Genomic DNA, 14,660 nt, shown 5'->3' with positions numbered 1-14,660 from the left:
AAGAGCCTCTTGATAAAAGTGAAAGAGGAGAATGAAAAAGTTGGCTTAAAGCTCGACATTCAGAAAACGAAGATCATGGCATCTGGTCCCGTCATTTCATGGCAAATAGATGGGAAAATAGTGTAAACAGTGTCAGACTTTATTTTTGGGGGCTCCAAAATCACTGCAGTTGGTGACTGCAGCCATGAAATTAGAAGACGCTTACTCCTTTGAAGGAAAATTATGACCAACCTAAATAGCATATTGAAAAACAGAGACATTACTTTGTCAGCAAAGGTCCATCTAGTCAAGGCTATGGTTTTCCCAGTGGTCATGTATGGATGTGAGAATTGGACTATCAAGAAAACTGAGCACAGAAGAATTGATGCTTTTGAACTGTGGTGTTGGAGAAGACTCTTGAGAGTCCCTTGGACTGCAAGGAGGTCCAACCAGTCCATCCTAAAGGAGATCAGTCCTGGGTGTTCATTGGAAGGACTGATGTTGAAGCTGAAACTTCAATATTTTGGCCACCTGAAGCAAGGAGCTGACTCATTTGTAAAGACCCTGATGTTGGGAAGGATTGAAGGCAGGAGGAGAAGGGGACAACAGAGGATAAGATGGTTGAATGACATCACCAACTCAATAGACATGAGTTTGAGTAAATTCCGGGAGTTGGTGACGGACAGGGAGTCCTGGCATGCTGCAGTTCATGGGGTCACAAAGAGTCAGACACGACTGAGTGACTGAACTGATACTGATATTTAGAGACTGAACTGAACTGAATGAGATCCTACTGTTTAGGATAAGGAATTCTACTCTATGATCTGCTCCATGTAATTGGGAAAGAAATCTTAAAAAGAGTGTATGTATGTGTACATACAACTGATTCACTTTAGTATACAGCAGAAACTAACACAACATTGTTAAGCAACTATACTCCAATATATATTAAAATTAAAAAAATAAAATGGAGTAAGCCCTATATGGTGCTCTCACACTTCACCATTGGATGATGCTAGTAGCAATAAGAAGCTTACTTCACAGACTCCAGCAATAGCCCAGTCAATGAGAAAGCACAACAACTCAGCCAAAGAGATGCATCCACAATCCTGAACTCCTGTGCTCCTCCAATGGACTTTGTTCTGAAACATGCCTTTGAAACTCTTACCTTTTCTCCATAAAAGACCTCTGTCCTCATTTGTTTTTCAGACTTGCCTACCAGTCAACATAGTTTTCTTTATGTAATTGCAATTCCTCTGGTATTCCAAACTAAAATCATTTTACTGGTAAAATAACTGGCTATTTTATTTTTAAAGTTGACATTAGAATTTCATGACAAAGACAAATAAACTTTCAAAGTAAAAGTCACTCCATATTCCGCTCCATCTCAGGAGATGTTTGTTTAAAAACAAAGTAAACAAATAAAAACTACTGCATAAAGACTCATCATTTTAGGATTTTTTGTATTTAAAGGAAGCTGAAAGGAAGAACATTCATCATGCACACAATTATTTTCAGTAATAGTAATAAACAATATTATAGAGTAGAATAAAAAAGAAAAAAGTCTGAACAATGGCTCACTATACTAAAAAATGGAAAAATAAAGTAAAAGAAATAACTGAAGCTGAAGGTCTAGATACAGGGATATGATGGGGTGCAGATAATATTTACTTCATGTGCATCATTCTGATAGAGTATGTTACATAGGAGATAATGAAGTTTATTCTCAACTGTGCCCTTCTAAGAAATGTGGGTTTTCTCTGCACTGGGTGTCAAGGTTTAGTAAAAAAAAAAAAAAAATTAGATGTGTATAACATGAGAGAGATTAAAATTCAGAATAAACTGAATGTTCAACTGTGTGTATGCTCCATACTAGGAGTATAATCTTAGGCAAACTACTGCCTGACTCACAGTTTTTCCTTTCAATTCACCCTCAGTTCAGTTCAGTTGCAAAGTCATGTTCGACTCTTTGTGACCCCATGATTGCAGCATGACAGGCCTCCTTGTCCATCACCAGCTCCCGGAGTTTACTAAAACTCATGTCTATTGAGTTGGTGATGTCATTCAACCATCTCATCCTCTGTCATCCCATTCTCCTCCTTCCTTCAATCTTTCCCAGCATCAGGGTCTTTTCAAATGAGTCAGCTCTTTCATCAGGTGGCCAAATTATTGGAGTTTCAGCTTCAACATCAGTCCTTACAATGAATATTCAGGACTGGCTTCCTTTAGGATGGACTGGTTGGATCTCCTTGCAGTCCAAGGGACTCTCAAGAGTCTTATCCAACACCACAGTTCAAAAGTATCAATTCTTCAGCACCCAGCTTTCCTTATAGTCCAACTCTCACATCCATACATGACTACTGGAAAAACCTAGCTTTGTCTAGATGTACCTTTTTTGGCAAAGTAATGTCTCTGCTTTTTAATATGCTGTCTAGGATGGTCATAACTTTCCTTCCATGGAGCAAGCACCTTTTAATTTCATGGCTGCACTCAACATCTGCAGTGATTTTGGAGGCCCCAAAAATAAAGTCTGTCAGTCTTTCCACTTTTTCCCCATCTATTTGCCATGAAGTGATGGGACCAGATGCCATGATCTTAGTTTTCTGAAGGTTGAGTTTTAACCCAACTTTCTCACTATCATCAAGAGGCTCTTTAGTTCTTCTTCACTTTTTGCCACAGGACGGTGTCATCTTCATATCTGAGGTTATTGATGTATCTAACAGAAAATTGGTTCCAGCTTGTTCTTTATCCAGTCCAACATTTCTCATGATGCATTCTGCATCTAAGTTAAATAAGCAGAGTGGCAATATACAGCCTTGATGCACTCCTTTCCCGATTTGGAACCAGTCTCTTGTTCCCTGTCCAGTTCTAACTGTTCTAATCTGCATACAAATTTCTCAGAAGACAGGTCAGGTGGTCTGGTATTCCCATCTCTTGAAAAGTTTGTTGTGATCCACAAAGTCAAAGGCTTTGGCATAGTCAATAAAGCAGAAGTAGATGTTATTCTGGAACTGTCATGCTTTTTCAATGATCCAGAGGATGTTGGCAATTTAATCTTGCCATGGATGTTGCCAAAGAATGCTCAAACTACTGTACAATTGCACTCATCTCACATGCTATCAAAGTAATGCTCAAAATTCTCCAACCCTGGCTTCAACAGTGCATGAACCATGAACTTCCAGATGTTCAAGCTGTATTTAGAAAAGGCAGAGGAACCAGAAATCAGTTCACACTAGGAAAACAAAAAAAAGATGCTATGAATATATGTAATTGCTGTTTTTAAAGTAAATCAGATTTGAAATTATGAAAGTAAATTGCATCTCTTTTTTGGGTTAGCTTCTTGTTTAGCTGAAATTCAAACTTTGTACAGTGTTACCAATTTGAATCTCAGAGACAAAATTTTGGGTGACATTAAAAATAACAGTTTTTTGCTTTGTCAAGAAAGTACCATTCGGTCGCTCATTTGTGTCTCACTCCTGCGACTCCTTGCAATTATCAGAACAAGTGGACAATGAAGGGCTAATGCCCTAAATACGGTGTATTCTGACCTGGAGGGTGTAGTGAGGCCATTTATAGTAATGGTTCAGCTTGTGAATATTCTTCTGACTGGTTGACACTGAAGTAAGTGAGAGTCAGCATCATCAATCTTATGGTCCCAACCAGTCTGGTGTCTACATTGCTGAAGGTACCATATAGTTAACTGTCCTGTGTAGTGGGGGTTTCAGTTTTCAGTTAGTCACTCAGTCATGTCTGACTCTTAGTGACCTTATGGACACACCAACTTCCGTATCCATCACCAACACCTGGAGCTTGCTCAAACTCATGTCCATCGAGTCGGAGATGCCAACCAAACATCTCACCCTCTGTCATCCACTTCTCCTTCTGCCTTCAATCTTTCCCAAAATCAGAGTCTTTTCTAATGAGTCAGTTTTTCTCATCAGATGGCCAAAGTATTGCAACTTCACTTAAGCATCACTTCTTCCAATGATTTTTTAGGATTGGTTTCCTTTAGGATTGACTGGTTTTATCTCCTTGCAGTCCAAGTGACTCTCAAAGTCATCTCCAACACTGCAATTTAAAAGCATCAGTTGTTCAGTGCTCAGTTTTCTTTATGATCCAGCTTTCACATACATATGTGACTACTCAAAAAACCATAACTTTGAATAGATGGACTTTTGTTGCCAAAGAAATGCCTCTGCTTTTTAATATGCTGTCTAGGAGGTTGGTCACAACTTTTATTCCAAGGAGGAAGCACCTTTTAATTTCATGGTGGCAGTTAAAATCTGCAGTAATTGTGGAGACCAAGAAAATAAAGCTTGCCACTGTTTCCATTGTTTCCCCATCTATATCCCATGAAGTGATGGGACCGGATGCCATAATCTTTGGTTTTGTTTTTTTGAATATTGAGTTTTAAGCCAGCTTTTTCACTATTCTCTTTCACTTTCTTCAAGAAGCTTTGTAGTATATGTTTGCTTTTGCCATAAGGATGGTGTCTTCTGCATATCTGAGGTTATTGATATTTCTCCCAGCAAAATTGATTCCAGCTTGTGCTTCATCCAGTCTGGCATGTCACATGATGTACACTGCATATAAATTAAATAAGCAGTGTAACAATATACAGCCTTGCATATTCATTTCCCAATCTGGAACCAGTCCGTTGTTTCATGTCTGGTTCTAACTGTTGGTTCTTCACCTTCATATGGATTTCTCAGGAAAGGTGGTCTGGTATTCCCGTTGTTTAAGAATTTTCCACAGTTTGTTATCATCCATGCAGTAAAAGGCTTTAACGTGTCAGTGAAGCAAAAGTAGATGTTTTTCTGAAATTCTTTTGCTTTTGCTATGACCCAACAGATGCTTGCAATTTGATCTCTGGTCCCTCTGCCTTTTCTAAATGCACTTTGAACATCTAGAAGTTCTCGGTTGATGAAGCCTAACTTGGAGAATTTTGAGAATTACTTTACTAGCATGTGAGATGAGTGCAACTGTGCAGTAATAAGAACATTGTTTGGCATTGCCTTTCTTTGGGATTGGAATGAAAACTGACCTTTTCCAGTCCTGTGGCCATTGTTAAGTTTTCCAAATTGCTGGCATATTGAGTGCAACACTTTCACAGAATCATCTTTCAGGATTTTAAATAGTTCAACTGGAATTCCATCACCTCCACTAGCTTTATTTGTAGTGATGCTTCTTAAGGGCCACTTGACTTTGCACTCCAGGATGTCTGGCTCTAGGTGAGGGATCACATCATCGTAGTTATCTGGGTCATTAAAATCTGTTTTGTATACATCTTCTGTGTATTCTTGTCACCTCTTCTTAATATCTTCTGCTTCTCTTATGTCTATACCATTTCTGTCCTTTATTGAGCCCATCTTTGCATGAAAATTTCCCTTGGTATGTCTAGTTTCCTTGAAGAGATCTAGTCTTCCCCATTCTATTGTTTTCCTCTATTTCTTTGCACTGATCACTGAGGAAGACTTTCTTATCTCTCTTTGCAATTCTTTGGAACTCTGCTTTCAGATGGATATATCTTTCCTTTTCTCCTTTGCCTTTCACTTCTCTTTTTTTCTCAGCTAGTTGTAAAATCTCCTCAGACAACTATTCTGCCTTTTTGCATTTCTTCTTCCTGGGGATGGTTTTGATCACTGCCTCATGTACAATCTTTAACTTCCATCCTTAGTTCTTTGGACACTCTGTCTATTATATCTAATCCATTATATCTATTTGTCACTTTAGGTCATACCTGAATAGTCTACTGGTTTCCCTACTTTTTTCAATTTAGTCTGAATTTTTCAATAAAGAGTTTATGGTCTGAGCCACATTCATACTCACTGTAGGGCCATGCACTAATGCTGTGGAGGGCTGTGTAGTCATATCCTCTGGTCATGCCATTTAGGACCACCCAAGACGGATGGGTCATGGTGGAGAGTTCTGAGAAAACATGGTCCACTGAAGAAGGGAATTGTAAACCACTTCAGTGTTCTTTCCTTGAGAACCTCAGGAACAGTATGAAAAGGCAAAAATATATTACACTGAAAGATGAATTCCCCAAGTCAGTAGGTGTCCAATATACTACTGGAGAAGAGTGGAGAAATAGCTCAAGAAAGAATGAAGAGCCTGAGCCAAAGCAAAACAGTGCTCAGTTGTGGATGTGACTGGTGACGGAAATAAATTCTGATTCTGTAAAGAACAATACCTGAAATGTTAGGTCTATGAATCCAGGTAAATTGGAAGTGGTCAAATAGGAGATGACAAGACTGAACATCTAAATTTTAGAAATCAGTGAACTAAATTGGACCGGGATGGGTGAATTTAATTCAGATGACCATTATATCTACTACTGTGGGCAAGAATCCCTTAGAAGAAATGGAGTAACCCTCAGAGTCAATGAAAGAGTCTGAAATGTAGTACTTGAGTGCAATCTCAAAAATAACAGAATAGTCTCTGTTCGTTTTCAAGGCAAAGCATTCAATATCACAGTAATCCACATCTATTCCCCAACCTCCAATGTCAAAGAAGCTGAAGTTGAATGGTTGTATTAATCCATACAAGACCTTCTATAAGTTGTCCTTTTCATCATAGGGGACTAGAATGTAAAAGTAAGAAGTCAAGAGATAGCTGGAGTAACAGGCAAGTTTGGCTTTGGAGTACAAAATGAAGCAGGGCAGTGGCTTATAGGGAAAGAGAACAAGGCTTGCCAAAAGAACACACTGGTCATAACCTCTTCCAACAACACAAGAGATGACTCTACACATGAATACCACCAGAATGTCAATACTGAAATCAGATTGATTATATTCTTTCCAGCCAAAGATGGAGAACCTCTATATTGTCAGCAAAAATAAGACCAGGAGCCAACTGTGGCTCAGATCATGAACTCCTTATTGCAAAATTCAGACATAAATTGAAGAAAGTAGGGAAAACTAGACCATTTGGGTATGACTTAAATCAAATCTCTTACAATTATACAGTGAAAGTGACAAATAGATTCAAGAGATTAGATCTGATAGATAGAGTGTCTGAAGAACTATTTAAGGAGGTTTGGAGATGGAGATTTCAGCGCCTGCAAAAGGGCACAAAGGTTTTGTTATGCATATGTCTTGAAGGGTAGCAAGTCCCTGCCTCAAGGCTGTACTATTGTTTCTTGCCTGTTCCTCATTTGTCTCTTTATCCACTCTTTTCCCTAATTAGTAACTGTTTGACCCCACCCTTTGGAGCTCAGGAAAGGTCTTGGAGGCTGAATGAAGCCTATTTCCTGAAATGAAGAAATGGGGTACACATAAAGCTCTTATTCCAAAGACCCCACAAGATATGTAAGGGCAATACTTCAGAGAGAACTCACAGACTAGGAGAAAATATTTGCAAATGAAGAAACTTGACAAGGCATTTATCTTCAAAATATACAAACAGATCATGCAGCTCCATATAAAAGAAGAAATCAATTAAAAAAAAAAAAAAAAAAGGTAGGGGATTTAAATAGATATTTCTCCAAAGACAGAAATGACTAACAAATGCAAGAAAAGATGCTCAATATCTCTAATTATTAGAGATATGCAAATCAAAACTACAATGAGGTTTAACTTCACACTGGTCAGAACAGTTCAGTTCAGTACAGTCACTTAGTCATATCCAATTCTTTGCGACCCCATGAATCGCAGCATACCAGGCCTCCCTGTCCATCACCAACTACCAGAGTTCACTCAAACTCACGTCCATCGAGTCGGTGATTTCATGCAGCCATCTCATCCTTTGTCGTCCCCTTTTCCTCCTGCCCCCAAACCCTCCCAGCATCAGAGTCTTTTGCAATGAGTCAACTCTTCACATGAGGTGGCCAAAGTATTGGAGTTTCAGCTTTAGTATGAGTCCTTCCAAAGAACACCCAGGCCTAACTACTTTAGTATGGACTGGTTGGATCTCCTTGCAGTCCATGGGACTCTCAAGAGTCTTCTCTAACACCACAGTTCAAAAGCATCAATTCTTCAGCGCTCAGCTTTCTTCACAGTCCAACTCTCTTATACATACATGACTACTGGAAAAACCATAGCCTTGACTAGATGGACATTTGTTGGCAAAGTAATGTCTCTGCCTTTTAATATGCTATCTAGGTTGGTCATAACTTTCCTTCAAAGTAGTAAGCGTCTTTTAATTTCATGGCTGCAGTCACCATCTGCAGTGATTTTGGAGCCCAAAAAAATAAAGTCTGACATTGTTGCCACTGTTTCCCCATCTATTTCCCATGAAGTGATGGGACCAGATGCCATGATCTTCATTTTCTCAATGTTGACCTTTAAGTCAACTTTTTCACTCTCCTCATTCACTTTCATCAAGAGGCTTTTTAGTTCCTCTTCACTTTCTGCATAAAGGTGGTGTCATCTGCATATCTGAGGTTATTGATATTTCTCCTGGCAATCTTGATTCCAGCTTGTGCTGCTTCCAGCCCGGCATTTCTCATGATGTACTCTGCATAGAAGTTAAATAAGCAGGGTGACAATATACAGCCTTGATGTACTCCTTTTCCTATTTGGAACCAGTCTGTTGTTCCATGTCCAGTACTAATTGTTGCTTCCTTACCTGCATATAGGTTTCTCAAGAGGCAGGTCAGGTGATCTGGTATTCCCATCTCTTTCAGAATTTTCCATAGTTTATTGTGATCCGCAGAGTCAAAGGCTTTGGCATAGTCAATAAAGCAGAAATAGATGTTTTTTTCTGGAACTCTCTTGCTTTTTCTATGATCCAGAAGATGTTGGCAATTTGAACTCTGGTACCTCTGGCTTTTCTAAAACCAGCTTGAACATCTGGAAGTTCACGGTTCACGTATTGCTGAATCCTGGCTTGGAGAATTTTGAGCATTACTTTACTAGCATGTGAGATGAGTGCAATTGTGTGGTAGTTTGAGCATTCTTTGGCATTGCCTTTCTTTGTGATTGCAATGAAAATTGACCTTTTCCAGTCCTGTGGCCACTGCTGAGTTTTTCAAATTTGCTGGAATATTGAGTGCAGCACTTTCACAGCATCATCTTCCAGGATTTGAAATAGTTCAACTGGAATTCCATCACCTCCACTAGCTTTGTTCGTAGTGATGCTTTCTAAGGCCCACTTGACTTCACATTCCAGGATGTCTGGCTCTAGGTCAGTGATCACATCATCGTGATTATCTTGGTCATGAAGATCTTGTTTGTACAGTTCTTCTGTGTATTCTTGCCACCTCTTGTTAATATCTTCTTTTTCTGTTAGGTCCATATCATTTCTGTCCTTTGTCGAGCCCATCTTTGTATGAAATGTTCCCTTGGTATCTCTAATTTTCTTGAAGAGATCTCTAGTCTTTCCCATTTTTTTTTTTTTCTTTTTCCCCTCTATTTCTTTGCATTGATCACTGAGGAAGGCTTTCTTGTCTCTTCTTGCTATTCTTTGGAACTCTGCATTCAGATGCTTATATCTTTCCTTTTCTCCTTTGTTTTTCACTTCTCTTCTTTCCACAGCTATTTGTAAGGCCTCCCCATACAGCCATTTGCTTTTATGCATATATTTTCCATGGGGATGGTCTTGATCCCTGTCTCCTGTACAATGTCATGAACCTCAGTCCATAGTTCATCAGGCACTCTATCTTTCAGACCTAGTCCCTTAAATCTATTTCTCACTTCCACTGTATAATCATAAGAAATTTGATTTAGATCATACCTGAACGGTCTCGTGGTTTTCCCTACTGTCTTCAATTTAAGTCTGAATTTGGCAATAAGGAATTCATGATCTGAGCCACAATCAGCTCCTGGTCTTGTTTTTGCTGACTGTATAGAGCTTCTCCATCTTTAGCTGCAAAGAATATAATCAATCTGATTTCGGTGTTGACCATCTGGTGATGTCCATGTGTAGTCTTCTCTTGTGTTGTTGGAAGAGGGTGTTTGCTATGACCAGTGTGTTCTCTTGGCAAAACTGTATTAGTCTTTGTCCTGCTTCATTCTGTGTTCCAAGGCCAAATTTGCCTATTACTGCAGGTGTTCCGAGACTTTCTTCTTTTGCAATCCAGTCCCCTATAATGAAAAGGAAATCTTTTTTGGGTTTAATTCTAAAAGGTCTTGTAGGTCTTCACAGAATCGTACAACCTCAGCTTCTTCAGCATTACTGGTTGGGGCATAGACTTGGATTACTGTGATATTGAATGGTTTGCCTTGGAAACGAACAGAGATCATTCTATTGTTTTGGAGATTGCATCCAAGTACTGCATTTCAGACTCTTTTGTTGACCATGATGGCTACTCCATTTTTTCTAAGGGACTCCTACCTGCAGTAGTAGATATAATGGTCATCTGAGTTAAATTCACCCATTCCAGGCCATTTTAGTTTGCTGATTCCTAGAATGTCGACATTCACTCTTGCCATCTGCTGTTTGACCACTTCCAATTTGCCTTGATTCATGAACCTAACATTCCAGGTTCTTATGCAATATTGCTCTTTACAGCATCGGACCTTGCTTCTATCACCAGTCACATCCACAACTTGGTATTTTTTTGCTTTGGCTCCATCCCTTCATTCTTTCTGGAGTTATTTCTCCACTGATCTCTAGTAGCATATTGGGCACCTACTGACCTGGGGATTTCATCTTTAAATATCCTATCATTTTACCTTTTCATACGGTTCAAGGGATTCTCAAGGCAAGAATACTGAAGTGGTTTTCCTTTCCCTTCTCCAGTGGACCACATTCTTTCAGCCCTATCCACCATGACCTGCCCATCTTGGGTGGCCCCACAGGGCATGGCTTAGCTTTTTTGAGTTAGACGAGGCTGTGGTCCTAGTATGATTAGATTGACTAGTTTTCTGTAATTATAATTTCGGTGTGTCTTCCCTCTGATGCCCTCTTGCAACACCTACCATCTTACTTGGGTCTCTCTTACCTTGGAAGTGGGATATCTCTTCACGGCTGCTCCAGCAAATTGCAGCCCCTGCTCCTTACCTTGGATGAGGGATATGTCCTCACTGCAACCCCTCCTGACCTTGAACGTGGAGTAGCTTCTCTCGGCCCTCCTGTGCCATGACCATCATCAAAAATATCTTTATTGCTGTTTAGTCTCTAGGTTGTGTCTGATGCTTATGCAACACATGGACAGAGAAGCCTCATGAGCCATAGTCCATAGTATTTCACTGGCAGGAATAATGGAGTGGGTCACCATTACCCTTCTCCAAGAGACCTTCCCAACCCAGGGATCAAACCCATATGTCCTGAAAGTCTCCTGCTTTGCAGGCAGATTCTTTACAGCTGAGCCACCAGATAGGATGGAGGGAAGGGAACCCTCCTACATTGTTGGTGGGATTGCAAACTTGTACAGCCCCTAGGGAGAGCAGTATGAATATTCCTCATAAAATTAAAAATAGAGCTACCACATGACCCTGAAAGCACACTCTTAGGAGTATATCAAGATAAAAGCATGATCTGAAAGGACACACGCTCCCCAATGTTCATTGCAATACTGTGTGTAGTACTCAAGACATAGAAGCAACCTGAATGCTCATTGAGAGAGGAAGGGATAAAGAAGATGTAGTACATACATACAATGAATTCATGGGGTTGCAAAGAGTTGGACATGACTGAGTGACTGAACTGAACTGAACTGAACTGAACTGAAAAAGAATGAATGAATACCATTTGCAGCAACATGATGGATCTAGAAATAGTCATACTTCATGAAGTAAGTCAGACAGAGAAAGAAATACCATTTGATATTGCTTATATGTGGAATCTAAAAAGAAGTGATACAAATGAACTTATTTACAAAACAGAAACAGACCCACAGACTTAGGGAACAAATTTATGATTACTAGTTAAAAAAAAAAAAAATCCATGATGGAGAGGGATAATTAGAGAGTTTTGTATCAATATGTACATGCTGTTATATTTAAAATGAATAACAAACAAGGATCTGCTATATAGCGCAAGGAACTCATTTCAATGTTATGTGGTACCCTGAATAGGAAAGGAGTCTAGGGGGAAATGGATACATGTATATGTAAGGCTGACTGCCTTTGCTGTTCACCTGAAACTATCACAACATTGCTAATTGGCTATATTCTAATATAAAATAAAAAGTTAGAAAAAGGATAAGATTTCTATTTAAGATGACTCTTTATATGAAACTTGCAAAGAAATGGTAATGTTAAATATAATTTTATCACCTTGAAAATAGAAATATTTCCATCATTTTAAGTTCTTTCACCTGGAACTATATTTTCTTTAAAGGTATGTTTTACTTCTAAAACATTCTCTGTTTTACCATTATCAAGAAAATTTAATAAATCAATCTAGTTAAAGGTAAAGTGTCCAATTTTATAAAGATTAAATAACAATTACTATAACATATGGATCAATGATGAATTATTAAATGATGAGCTGACTATTAACATGATCCATAAGGATATAAAAAATCATGTTAGAAATTTTATAATTCTAAACTTCCCATGAATATTTTGCAGATTCAAAGTTTAATGCTAAGGTAATCAGTCAAGATGATCCCATAAAGACATCTTTTTCTAATCTATAGTCACTTATCTGCTGATTCCATTTTGAGTTATGTTACTTGGCAAGGTTTTGGGTAGATGGTAATTTCATTGGTTGACATTTAAATAAATTTCTGGTAACTTAATGTTAAGTGCAAAGTCTCATTTCAAAGAGCAGACAAAGAATAATTAATTGAAAAAATTAGCAGCAAAAGATGTTATTACTAGGATGCATTGTGGTCAGAAACTTGTGCTTTGATGGATGGACTAGGATGTATTTTGAAGAAAGATAGTTTTATTGTTTTTGTTCTTCCAGTGTTCCCAGATTTACACAGTTTCTTGCTAACAGCTATAGAACAGACCCAATCTCATTTGTGTTCTGTGTCATGCACACTACTATCAGTTCACTTTGTCTTTCAAATTAGTATTTCTTTACAATTTAATCTACTCCAGGATTTCATTTCTATTTTTTTTAACAAAATGATTGTTAATCTTAATGTATTTTACAAAGGGGATGCTTAGACATAGGAATGATAACCACTTTAACATGCTTTTAGAAAAAAATAAAATGATGCAGATTAGACTTTATAATTACCTTTATAAATAAAATATTAATTCACTTTTTCACATATATAATTGCACATTACTATTTTGATAACTTGAGATTCATGTTGCTAGAAATATTTTTTTTTTCCTAGCAACACAGGAAACACAGGAATAGGGGAGGAAAAAAAAAAAAAAAACAGATTGCAGTAAGTCACAATTTCATGTCTAGTTTCTTTTATGTTATGCTAAGAATTTTATGACTTTATGACTCTCATAAGAAAACATTTACATACACTGGATAGACTGGTTAGTGCCTTAGCATCCTGACATTGACATTTTTAGCTAAGATTTGCTTCATTTAACAACAACAAAAACTTTTCATTATTTTAGTAGTTCTATTAATACATTTTTCTGCTAAATAATAATACTAAATTTCATTTGAGTTTTAAATTACTTAGAATGTTGTATACTTTAAATTCCTAACTTCTAGTAGCTTGGTCATGAGATATTTTTTAAAACCGTATCCATGATCCATAAGAAATAAGGAATGAACTCTCCATATGTGCATTCATGCTAAGCTGTTTTGATTCATGTCTGACTCTGTGCAACCCTATGGGACTGTAGCCTGCCAGGCTCCTCTGTCAATGGGATTCTGCAGGCAAGAATACTTAAGTGGGTTGCCATGCCCTCCTCCAGGGGATCTTCTTGACTCAGAGATTGAACCCACAACTCTTGCATCTCCTGCATTGGAAGGCAGTTTTTTTTTTTGTTTGTTTGTTTTGTTTTTTTTTAAACCACTACCACCACCTGGGAATCCCCAGATGAACTGACCACTCCCTTTTAAAAGGGAAGATTTAATGTATTTTCTTCAGGTGACACTAGCTGTAAAGAACCCACCTGCCAATGCAGGAGATGAGACGTAAGAGATACAGGTTTGGTCCCTGGGTTGGGATGATCTCCTGGAGGAGGGCATGTCAACCCACTTGAGTACACTTGCCTAGAGAAATCCCATTGATAGAGGAGCCTGGAAGGCTACAGTACATAGGGTCTTAAACAGTGGGAGATGACCAAAGTAACTTTTTATTGTTTGCTTACTGCGTTTACCTGGAAAATCCCATGGATGGAGGAGCCTGGTAGGCTGCAGTCCATGGGGTCACTAACAGTCGGATACGACTGAGCAACTTCACTTTCACTTTTCACTTTCATGCATTGGAGAAGTGCCGGGGTCCAGCCCCGGCTGATCCAGGGTATTTGAAGGAGAGATGGCGTAGGCGAGAATCAGGAAACAACTGCTTAATTAAACGTTAATTAAGGATATAAAGAGTAATAGAATGAGGATAGCTCAGTAGGAAAATTCAGTGGAGAAAAGAGGCTGAGTAGCTTGGTTTACGCGGGAGACCAATAAAACTTCAAGACAAGAAGTTTGCACCACTTACGTAGGCTGCAGGCGTCCTTCCGTTCTCCCGAAGGAGAGGAGACACTGAGGCCTCCCCGGTCGGATCTTAGAAGCCCAGGCATAATTAGCAAGCATGGCAGGTTCCGCGCTCCAGATGGAGACTCAGCCAGAATTTGGGAGAGAGAGCGACATGGGGAGACCAAGTTTCGGTGAACAAGGCCCGCACTTTATTGTCCAAAGTAGTTTTTATACCTTAA

This window comes from Bubalus kerabau, chromosome 12, assembly GCF_029407905.1.
Source record: "Bubalus kerabau isolate K-KA32 ecotype Philippines breed swamp buffalo chromosome 12, PCC_UOA_SB_1v2, whole genome shotgun sequence".
Classification (NCBI taxonomy): Eukaryota; Metazoa; Chordata; class Mammalia; order Artiodactyla; family Bovidae; genus Bubalus; species Bubalus kerabau.
Note: the sequence above shows the minus strand (reverse complement) of the source record.